Raw genomic sequence first — 11,073 nt, 5'->3', positions numbered from 1 at the left:
TTCTTATGAAGTTAGTTTAGCTTTAATTTTATTGTCTTTAATTATTTTAATTGGTAGTTTTAATATGTTTGATTTTATAAACTATCAGCTTTATTGTTGATTTATTATTATTTCTTTTCCTTTAGCTTTAGCTTGTTTTGCTTCTTGCTTAGCTGAAACCAATCGTACTCCTTTTGATTTTGCTGAAGGGGAATCTGAGTTAGTTTCAGAATTTAATATTGAGTATGGTGCGGGTGGTTTTACTTTAATTTTTTAGCTGAATATACTAGAATTGTCTTCATAAGAATGTTACTGGCTTTAATTTTTTTGGGCGGTGATTTTTATTCTTTTATATTTTTTATTAAGCTTGCTTTTATATCTTTTGGTTTTATTTGGGTTCGTGGAACATTACCACGGTTCCGTTATGATAAATTAATGTACTTAGCTTGAAAAAGTTTTTTACCTTTATCTTTGAATTTTTTCATTTTCTTTGTTGGTTTAAAGATTTTATTTATCTCATTTGTTTAGTGAAATTTTTTGAGAAAAGTTAATAGAAGAGTTAAACTTCTAATTTTATGTTTTCAAAACATATGCTTTTCCTAAGCTAATTAACTTTATTCCTTAATTAATTTATCTCATGCGTTTGCGACATGGACATTAATTAAGAAATATGTGAAGTAAATAATTGTTAAGATTTGACCTGTTATAATATAAGGCTCTTTCTACTTTAAGACAACTTGGTTTAATAATAAGAATTTTGGCTATAGGTTATCCAAAGCTTGCATTTTTTCATTTATTGGCTCATGCTTTATTTAAGGCATTATTATTTATATGTGCAGGTTCAATAATTCATAATTTGAAGGATTCTCAGGATGTTCGTTTTATAGGATCAATTGTTAATTTCATACCTTTAACTTCAGTTTGTTTTAATGTTTCTAGTTTATCTTTGTGTGGAATACCTTTCTTAGCGGGATTTTATTCAAAGGATTTAATTCTTGAGATGGTTTGTTTAAGATGAATTAATTGTTTAATTTTTTTTCTTTATTTTTTTTCTACTGGTTTAACTGCTTCTTATTCTTTTCGTTTGTTTTATTATTCAATATCTGGTGATAATAATTTTTATTCTAGATTTTCTTTTGATGATAAGGGTTATTATATTTCATTTGGAATAATTGGTCTATTGTTTGTTGCTGTTTTTGGTGGTAGTCTTTTATCTTGATTAATTTTTCCTATTCCTCATGTGATTGCTTTACCTTATTATTTAAAGTTTTTAACTATTACAGTTGTTATTTTAGGTGCTTATTTAGGTTATCTTATTTCTAATTTTGATTTTTCTCATAATTTATTTTCTTTAAGTATACTTTCTTTTGTTAGATTTGCTGGTTCTATATGATTTATACCTTTTCTTTCAACTAAGTTTATTAGATATATTCCTTTAAAAATAGGTTATTATTCATCTAAGTCATTTGATTATGGTTGAGGTGAATTACTTGGTGGTCAAGGTTTATATAGATTATTTATTTATTTAATTGGTTATATTCAAGGTTGGTATGATTCTAATTTCAAGATTTATCTTTTAACTTTTATTTTTTGAATATTTATTTTGGTAATATTGTTTTTCGTTTACTTAAATAGCTTATAATTAGAGCGTGACACTGAAGATGTTAAGGAAGTATTTTTACTTTTAAGTATTTATAAATATAGATATATTATTTTTACAGTGAAAATGTAATGTTTTATTTAAACTATATAAATTTTAGAAATGGTATAGTCCTCCTAATAGAACTAGAATAAAAAATATTGTTGATACTGTTCAGATTATAATGTCTGAAGTTTTAAAAATAATTACAATTGGTAGAATTAGTGCAATTTCTACATCAAAAATTAAAAATATTACTGCGATTAGGAAGAATCGTATTGAGAATGGTATTCGTGCTGATCTTTTTGGATCAAACCCACATTCAAATGGTGATCTTTTTTCTCGATCATTAATTAATTTTTTTGATAGTGTTGTTGCCAGGATTATAACAATTATTGGAATAATAAATCTAATGAAAACTCTTGTTGATAGAATTAGAATTGTTTTTCTTGATTTATATCAAGCTTTCTGATTGGAAGTCAAATGTACTATTTATACTAGAAAAAACCTCATCAATAAATAGAGATATATAAGAATAATCATACTACGTCTACGAAGTGTCAGTATCATGCTGCTGCTTCAAATCCAAAGTGATGTCTTGGTGAAAATTGATTTATTGAGTGTCGAAGTAGACATGTTGATAAAAAGATTGTTCCAATAATTACGTGTAAACCATGGAATCCTGTTGCAACAAAGAATGTTGATCCATAAACTGCATCTGCAATGGTAAAAGGTGCTTCTCAATATTCATATGCTTGAAGTATTGTAAAGTATAGTCCTAATAACACTGTGAAGAATAATCCTTGTAGTGCTTGAGTATGATTAGATTCCATTAAACTATGATGTGCTCATGTTACTGTTACTCCTGATGCTAAAAGAATAGCTGTATTAAGTAATGGAATTTGTATAGGGTTAAAGGGTTGAATTCCTATTGGAGGTCATAGTATTCCTAGTTCAATTGTTGGTGCTAATCTTCTTCTAAAGAATGCTCAAAAAAAAGAAACGAAAAATAATACCTCTGATGCAATAAATAAAATTATTCCTCATCGTAATCCAATTGATACAAATCCTGTATGTAATCCTTGATATGTTCCTTCTCATACTACATCTCGTCATCATTGAATTATAGTTAGTAGGGTAATTCCAAATCCAATTATGAATAAGTTAATATTAAATAGGTGGAATCATTTTGCTAGTCCTGATACTAGGACTATTGCTCCAATTGCTCCTGTTAATGGTCAAGGTCTATAGTCTACTAAGTGGAATGGGTGGTTTGAGTGAGTTGTTAACATAGGTTTAATATACTTCTCTAGAATATAGAGTTCTTAGAATTGAGAAAACATAGGCTTGAATTATTGCTACTGCTGATTCTAGAATTAATACAAGTATTTGTCCAATAATTAGTAATGAGATTAAGTTTATTGCTATAGATGGTCCTGTGTTTCCTAATAAGGTTAATAATAAGTGTCCTGCAATTATATTTGCTGCCAACCGTACTGCTAATGTACCTGGTCGAATAACATTACTAATTGTTTCAATTAGTACTATATATGATATTAATGCAGGCGGTGTACCTTGTGGTACAAGGTGTGTAAATATATGATTAGTATGGTTAATTCATCCAAATAATATAAATCTTAGCCATATAGGTAGGGCAATTGCAAATGTTAATGCTAAATGTCTTGTTCTAGTAAAAATATAAGGGAATAATCCTATGAAATTGTTAAATAATATTATAATAAAAATTGAGATGAAAATGAAAGTTGTTCCATTAAATGATTTTGGTCCAAGAAGTGTTTTAAATTCATTATGTAAGGTTAAATTTAGTTTATTTCAGAGAATGTTAATTCGTGATGGTGTAAGTCAAAATAGTGATGGGATTAATAATAGTCCTAGAAATGTTCTAGTTCAATTTAATGATAAATTAAAGATGTTAGTTGATGGGTCAAATGTTGAGAATAGATTTGTTATCATTTTCAATTTAAGTTTTTTATTTCAATTGTTCCTTTTTCTGCTCTTTTAATAAGGTTAGGTTTAAATGAGAAGAAGTTTATTTGATTAAACAAGATTAATGTAGCTGAAAATATAATGAATAGTGAGAATCATATAAGAGGGGATATTTGAGGGATTTGGATATAATTTCCCCATCAGAAGTAGTCGTTAATTTACTATTATTTGGTTTAAGAGACCATTACTTACTTTCAGTCATCTGATGAATTTCAAGGTGTACTAATTTTTTTTAGTTACTTTAGATTGACACTCTAATGTTATTTATTTTAACTAACTCCTTAAATTATCTTAGATAATCACTTAATAAATAAATTTACTGAAGTTCTTTCAATTACAATTGGTATAAATCTGTGGTTTGCTCCACAGATTTCTGAGCATTGTCCAAAGAATAATCCAGGTCGATTTATTGTGAATGTTCCTTGATTTAACCGACCTGGCGTTGCATCAATTTTAACCCCTAATGCAGGAACTGCTCATGAGTGTAGAACATCTGATGCTCTTGTTAATACTCGTACTTCTGTATTTATTGGTAGGATTGTTCGGTTATCTACATCTAGTAGTCGGAATCCATCATTTTCTAGGTCTTGTTCTGGTGTTATATAAGTGTCAAATTCTACGTCTATGAAGTCTGAATATTCATATCTTCAATATCATTGTCGTCCAATGGTTTTAATTGTAATTATTGCTTCTACTGAATCATCAAGTAAATATAATAGTCGTAATGATGGAAGGGCAATAAAAATTAATGTAATTGCTGGTAAAGCTGTTCAGATTGTTTCAATTAAATGTCCATGAAGTATATTACGGTTAGTATAGGCAATAAATAATATATAACTTAGGGCATAACCTACAATTACTGTAATTAATAATAATACGACCATAGTATGATCATGAAAGAATGATAATTGCTCCATTAATGGTGAAGCTCCATCTTGAAGAGATAAATTTGATCATGTTGCCATTAATAAATATTTTCTAATAAAAGGTCAAACCTTTATTTGTAGAGCTTAAATCTACTGCACTAATCTGCCATATTAGAATCTAGAGATTAATGGTAATTCTGAGTAACTATGTTCTGCAGGAGGGTTATTTTGTAGTCATTCTGTTGATCTTCTTACGTTAGCTCTAAATATAATTGCTCGGTTTGTAATCATTCTTTCTCATATAATTACAATGAATATAATGATTCCTACAATAGAAATTGTAGACCCAATTCTTGATACTACGTTTCATGATGTATATGCGTCTGGGTAGTCAGAGTATCGTCGAGGTATTCCTGCTAATCCTAGGAAGTGTTGAGGAAAGAATGTTAAATTTACTCCAATGAATATAATTGTAAATTGGATTTTTAATCATGTATTATTTATAGTTAATCCTGTAAATAGTGGATATCATTGAATGACACCTCCTATAATTGCAAATACGGCTCCTATAGATAATACATAATATTAGATAAACAAAATAAACCAGAAGAACATAAACCATGACCAACCATTAGAGAAAGAGAACCTACACAACCTCATCAATTCATAGTCATCAATCCACCAATAACCATTCTTATATGAGCAACAGAAGAATATGCAATTAAAGACTTTAATCAACCTGACGAAAACAAATAAATCTTACAATAACACCCCCAGATAAACCTAAAGACAATCAAAAATAATTAAACTTTAAACCCAAATAAGAAATAACCTTTATAACACGAAAAATACCATAACCACCTAACTTTAATAAAACACCAGCAAGAATTATTCTACCTGAAATAGGGGCCTCTACATGAGCCTTAGGAAGTCATAAATGAACCAAAAACATAGGTATCTTAACTAAAAAAGCCAAAATTATAAATACATAAAACATAAAATAATAAGAACCAAAATCAACCAATAAAGGAAAATATAAAGTATTAGAAAAATCATAAACCTTAAATAAAACTAATAATAAAGGTAATCTAGCAACCAAAGTATAAAAAATTAAATAAACACCAGCCTGCAAACGCTCAGGTTGATAACCCCAACCCAAAATTAAAAGTAAAGTAGGAACTAATCTAGCCTCAAAAAAAATATAAAAAGAAAGAAGACTTAATCTAGCAAATGAACAATAAAGCATAATTATTAAAATCAAAACCATAAAAACAAAAAAATTAGAATGATATGAACTTAAATAAACTGAACCTCTAGCAGTGATTATTAAAGAACAAATCCAAAAACTAAGTAAAATTAAACTAAAAGAAAAATATTCAATACCAAAATAATATCTAATTATATTCAAATCAGCATATGAATAAACACAAATTATAAAAACAAAACCCGACAGAAACATTAAAGAATGAACCAACCATCAACAATTATTTAATAAACAAAGAGGGATCAAAAAAATAGTTATAAATAAATACTTTAACATAAAGATAAACCAAAAGAATTAAAAAAATCATTACCATGAGAACGAATTATTGAAACTAAATAGAAAGACCTAAAGCACCCTCACAAACAGAAAAAACTAAAAAAATAACAGGAAAAAAATAATCATAATCAAACTCAATAAGAAAAACAATAAATAACATAAATAAAGAAAGAACAATATATTCTAATCTCAGAAGAACCATTAATAAATGTTTACGTTTAGAAGAAAAAACATAAACACCAGCAAAATAAATCAATAAAGAAGTAAAAATAGAGAATATAAACATTAGTTTTAATAGTTTAAAAAAAACGCCGGTCTTGTAAACCGGAAATAAGTCCAGCCCCCACTTTTAAAACTTCAGAGGTGGAAAAGCTTCCATCATCGGTCCCCAAAACCGGTATTTTAAATAAACTAACCCCTGAAATGATCAAAATAATTATTATATCATTATCAAATGTAATAAATATTAATTTTATTAAATTAAGACACCCAATATCAATAATGCTTTTTATTATCCTTCAAACCTTCCTAGTTGGATTAATAACAGGAACAATAATAGAAAGATATTGATTATCATATATTTTATTTTTAACATTTTTTTCTAGTATTATTTATTAACATTACAAGAATTGCATCAAACGAAATATTTCAGCCTAAATCAATCACTATAATTATTACATTAATAATGTGAGTATTTATCATATTAATATTAATTATTCTAGATATATCTATATTTATAGACTTTTTCAAAAACACCGAAACTATAAATATTGATACTTCAATCAATTATCAAGAAATAACAATATCTTTAGAAAAATTATATAATAGACCAACATTCATTATTACAATAATAATAATAATTTATTTAATTTTAGCACTACTAGCAGTTGTTAAAATCACCAATATTAATCAGGGACCTATTCGTAAAATAAGATAATTACTAATGAATAAACCCTTACGATTAAGACATCCTTTAATTAAAATTATTAATAACTCTTTAATTGACTTACCTGCCCCAACAAATATTTCATTTTCATGAAATTTTGGATCCCTATTAGGGTTATGTTTGGTAATTCAAATCGTAACTGGACTATTTTTAGCTATACATTATACATCAAATATTGAAATAGCATTCAGTAGTGTAGTACACATCTGCCGAGACGTAAATAATGGTTGAATTATCCGAACCTTACACGCAAATGGAGCATCTATATTTTTTATTTGTATTTACTTACATGAAGGACGGGGAATTTACTATGGATCTTATATATATATACATACCTGAATAATTGGTACAGTGATTTTATTTTTAGTTATAGCAACTGCATTTATAGGATATGTCTTACCCTGAGGCCAAATATCTTTTTGAGGTACAACAGTAATTACTAATTTATTATCAGCAATCCCATACTTAGGAACAGATTTAGTCCAATGAGTATGAGGAGGATTCGCTGTTGATAATGCAACATTAAATCGATTCTTCACATTCCATTTTGTATTACCATTTATTATTGCTGCTATAGCAGCAATTCATTTATTTTTTCTTCACCAAACAGGATCTAATAATCCTCTTGGACTAAATGGAGATATTGAAAAAATTCCATTCCATCCATACTTTACCTTTAAGGATTCTATTACATTTGTAATAATAACATCATTATTAATTATACTATGTTTAATTAATCCTTACCTATTAGGAGATCCAGATAACTTTGTACCTGCCAACCCATTAGTAACACCAGTTCACATTCAACCAGAATGATATTTCCTATTTGCATATGCAATTCTACGATCTATCCCTAATAAGTTAGGAGGTGTTATTGCATTATTTTTATCAATTAGTCTCTTAATAATTTTACCATTTTATAATAAAACACCATTCCGAGGCATTCAATTTTACCCTATTAATCAAATTTAATTCTGAATTATAGTAGTTGTTGTATGCTTACTAACGTGAATTGGTAAACGACCTGTTGAAGAACCTTATATTATAACAGGTCAAATCTTAACAATTATTTACTTCACATATTTCTTAATTAATGTCCATGTCACAAACGCATGAGATAAATTAATTAAGGAATAAAGTTAATTAGCTTAGGAAAAGCATATGTTTTGAAAACATAAAATTAGAAGTTTAACTCTTCTATTAACTTTTCTCAAAAAATTTCACTAAACAAATGAGATAAATAAAATCTTTAAACCAACAAAGAAAATAAAAAAATTCAAAGATAAAGGTAAAAAACTTTTTCAAGCTAAGTACATTAATTTATCATAACGGAACCATGGTAATGTTCCACGAACCCAAATAAAACCAAAAGATATAATAGCAAGCTTAATAAAAAATATAAAAGAATAAAAACCATGCCCAAAAAAATTAAAGCCAATAACATTCTTATGAATACAATTCTAGTATATTCAGCTAAAAAAATTAAAGTAAAACCACCCGCACCATACTCAATATTAAATCCTGAAACTAACTCGGATTCCCCTTCAGCAAAATCAAAAGGAGTACGATTAGTTTCGGCTAAGCAAGAAGCAAAACAAGCTAAAGCTAAAGGAAAAGAAATAATAATAAATCAACAATAAAGCTGATAGTTTATAAAATCAAACATATTAAAACTACCAATTAAAATAATTAAAGACAATAAAATTAAAGCTAAACTAACTTCATAAGAAATTGTTTGAGCAACAGAACGAAGAGAACCTAATAATGAATAATTTGAATTAGAAGATCAACCAGCAATTATAACAGTATAAACACCTAATCTAGTACAACATAAAAAAAATAAAAATCCATAAGAAAAAGAACACATATAAGTTAAATAAGGAAAAATTACTCAAACGGCTAAAGAAATCATTAAATTAAAAACAGGGGAAAAATAATAAAGTAGGTAATTAGATATAATAGGAATTGGCTGCTCCTTACAAATTAACTTAATAGCATCTCTAAATGGCTGAGGAATTCCAACAAAAACTACCTTATTTGGACCCTTTCGAATCTGAATATAACCTAAAACCTTACGCTCTAATAAAGTTAAAAAGGCAACACTAATTAAAACACAAATAACCAATAAAAGAAAATTCAAAATAAATATAAATAAATCATAAAGTATCAATACTATTTGTAGAAAAAATCTACATAAATGAATTCTAAATTCAACCCATTAATCTGTCAAAATAGTAAATAAATTAATATTAATCAATATAACAAAAAATATTTTAACCATATGGTCCTTTCGTACTAATATGGATTAACAATCTTAGGATAGAAACCGACCTGGCTCACGCCGGTCTGAACTCAGATCATGTAAGAATTTAAAGGTCGAACAGACCTAATCATTGGGCTCCTGCACCCAAAATTTTTCTTAATCCAACATCGAGGTCGCAATCTGCTTTGTCGATATGAGCTCTCAAAAACAATTACGCTGTTATCCCTAAGGTAACTTAATCTTATGATCATAAATTATGGATCAAAACAACAAACATAAATAAATGATATAATAATGAAGAGTTTATCTATTCTTCATGTCACCCCAACAAAACATCATCATTAAATATAGAAAGACAAACAAAAAACTATATAAAAGTAAAATGTCAAGCTCTATAGGGTCTTCTCGTCCTAAAGAAGAATTTAAGCCTTTTGACTCAAAAGTTAAATTCAAAAATTTATTAAGAGACAGTTGATTTCTCGTCAAGCCATTCATTCCAGCCACTAATTAAGAGACTAATGATTATGCTACCTTTGCACGGTCAAAATACCGCGGCTCTTTAAAAATACGCTCAGTGAGCAGGCCAGACCTCAAAATATAAACAAGAGGACATGTTTTTGATAAACAGGCGGAAATCAATTTTGCCTAGTTCCTTATAATAAGTTCACAAGGTAAAAATTTCATACAAATAAATATACTAATTCTATCATTATTACAAAAATTTTAAAATTAAATTAATAATCTTAATAAAAAACCTAAAATATTTATAAAATCAAAATAAAAAATAATGAACTAAAACGTAATCTTAAAGATAGCTGGTTTAAAGCTTACTATTATATTTCTATAAAATAAGTTATAGGTTATTAACTTCAAAGCTTATCCCTTAAAGAATAAATAAGTTAATATTTTTACTTAAAAAATTAAATAAAAACAAATAACTTTAAAAAATTAAATTTTTTCTTAAGAAACTAGATATCTTGGGAAACGATTAACATCTCATTTCTATAAATAATTTAATAATAATTATGATACATTAACTATAAATTATTTATAAATCAACCCAAATCGAGACAAGTAAAATAAATACTAAAATTTTGATAAACCCTGATACAAAAGGTACAATAAATAAAATCTACTTAAAAAAATTTAAAATAATATTTCATAAAACACTTACATTACCAATAAACTATAATTTAAAAAATCATTTCTATAAAATATACTAAGACAAAAATACAATAAAATTATTTATATTAAATAATTAAATAAACAAAAAATAAATATAATAAAATAAATAATCAAGATATCCTGATTTGCACAGAAAAATTTTCAGTGTAAATGAAACACTTTACTAATAAGTTATATCTTGAAACTCTTCCTAGATACACTTTCCAGTACATCTACTATGTTACGACTTATCTCATCTAAATTGAAGCTACTTTAAAATAAAATAGAATAATCAATAATGAGAGCGACGGGCGATGTGTACACATCTCAGAGCCAATATCAGTTAAATTAAATAAATTAAATTACTATCAAATCCACCTTCATTAACAGTATTTCACTATCAAATCCGTTATAAACAAAAATCTATTGTAACCCACCTCCTCTTAACTATAAGCTGCACCTTGACCTGCAATATTTTATAATTATAAATCTTGAGAATTATAACTCTAAAAAGATTCTCTGATAACGGAGATATACAAACAAATAAATTAAGTAGAGTAAATCGTGTATTATCAATCATGGGGTAGGTTCCTCTGAATGGAATGAGATACCGCCAAATTCTTTGGGTTTAAAGACCGTAACTAATAGTACCCTGGTAAATATAATTAA

The 11,073-nt window shown here is 27.0% G+C and overlaps 1 long non-coding RNA gene across 1 annotated transcript in view; it reads left to right on the top strand.

The window, feature by feature from the left end:
* The window catches only part of LOC126267583 (uncharacterized), a 142,981-nt gene extending 132,591 nt beyond the window's left edge, over nt 1-10,390 (top strand). Inside the window, exon 2 of the long non-coding RNA XR_007549042.1 lies at nt 10,100-10,390. This is a non-coding gene — a long non-coding RNA (uncharacterized LOC126267583). The remainder of the gene's footprint in view (nt 1-10,099) is intronic.
* The last annotated feature ends 683 nt before the right edge of the window (nt 10,391-11,073 follow it).

Source organism: Schistocerca gregaria, chromosome 4 (assembly GCF_023897955.1).
Source record: "Schistocerca gregaria isolate iqSchGreg1 chromosome 4, iqSchGreg1.2, whole genome shotgun sequence".
NCBI lineage: Eukaryota > Metazoa > Arthropoda > Insecta > Orthoptera > Acrididae > Schistocerca > Schistocerca gregaria.
Note: the sequence above shows the minus strand (reverse complement) of the source record. Positions and strands in the feature narration are given on the sequence as shown.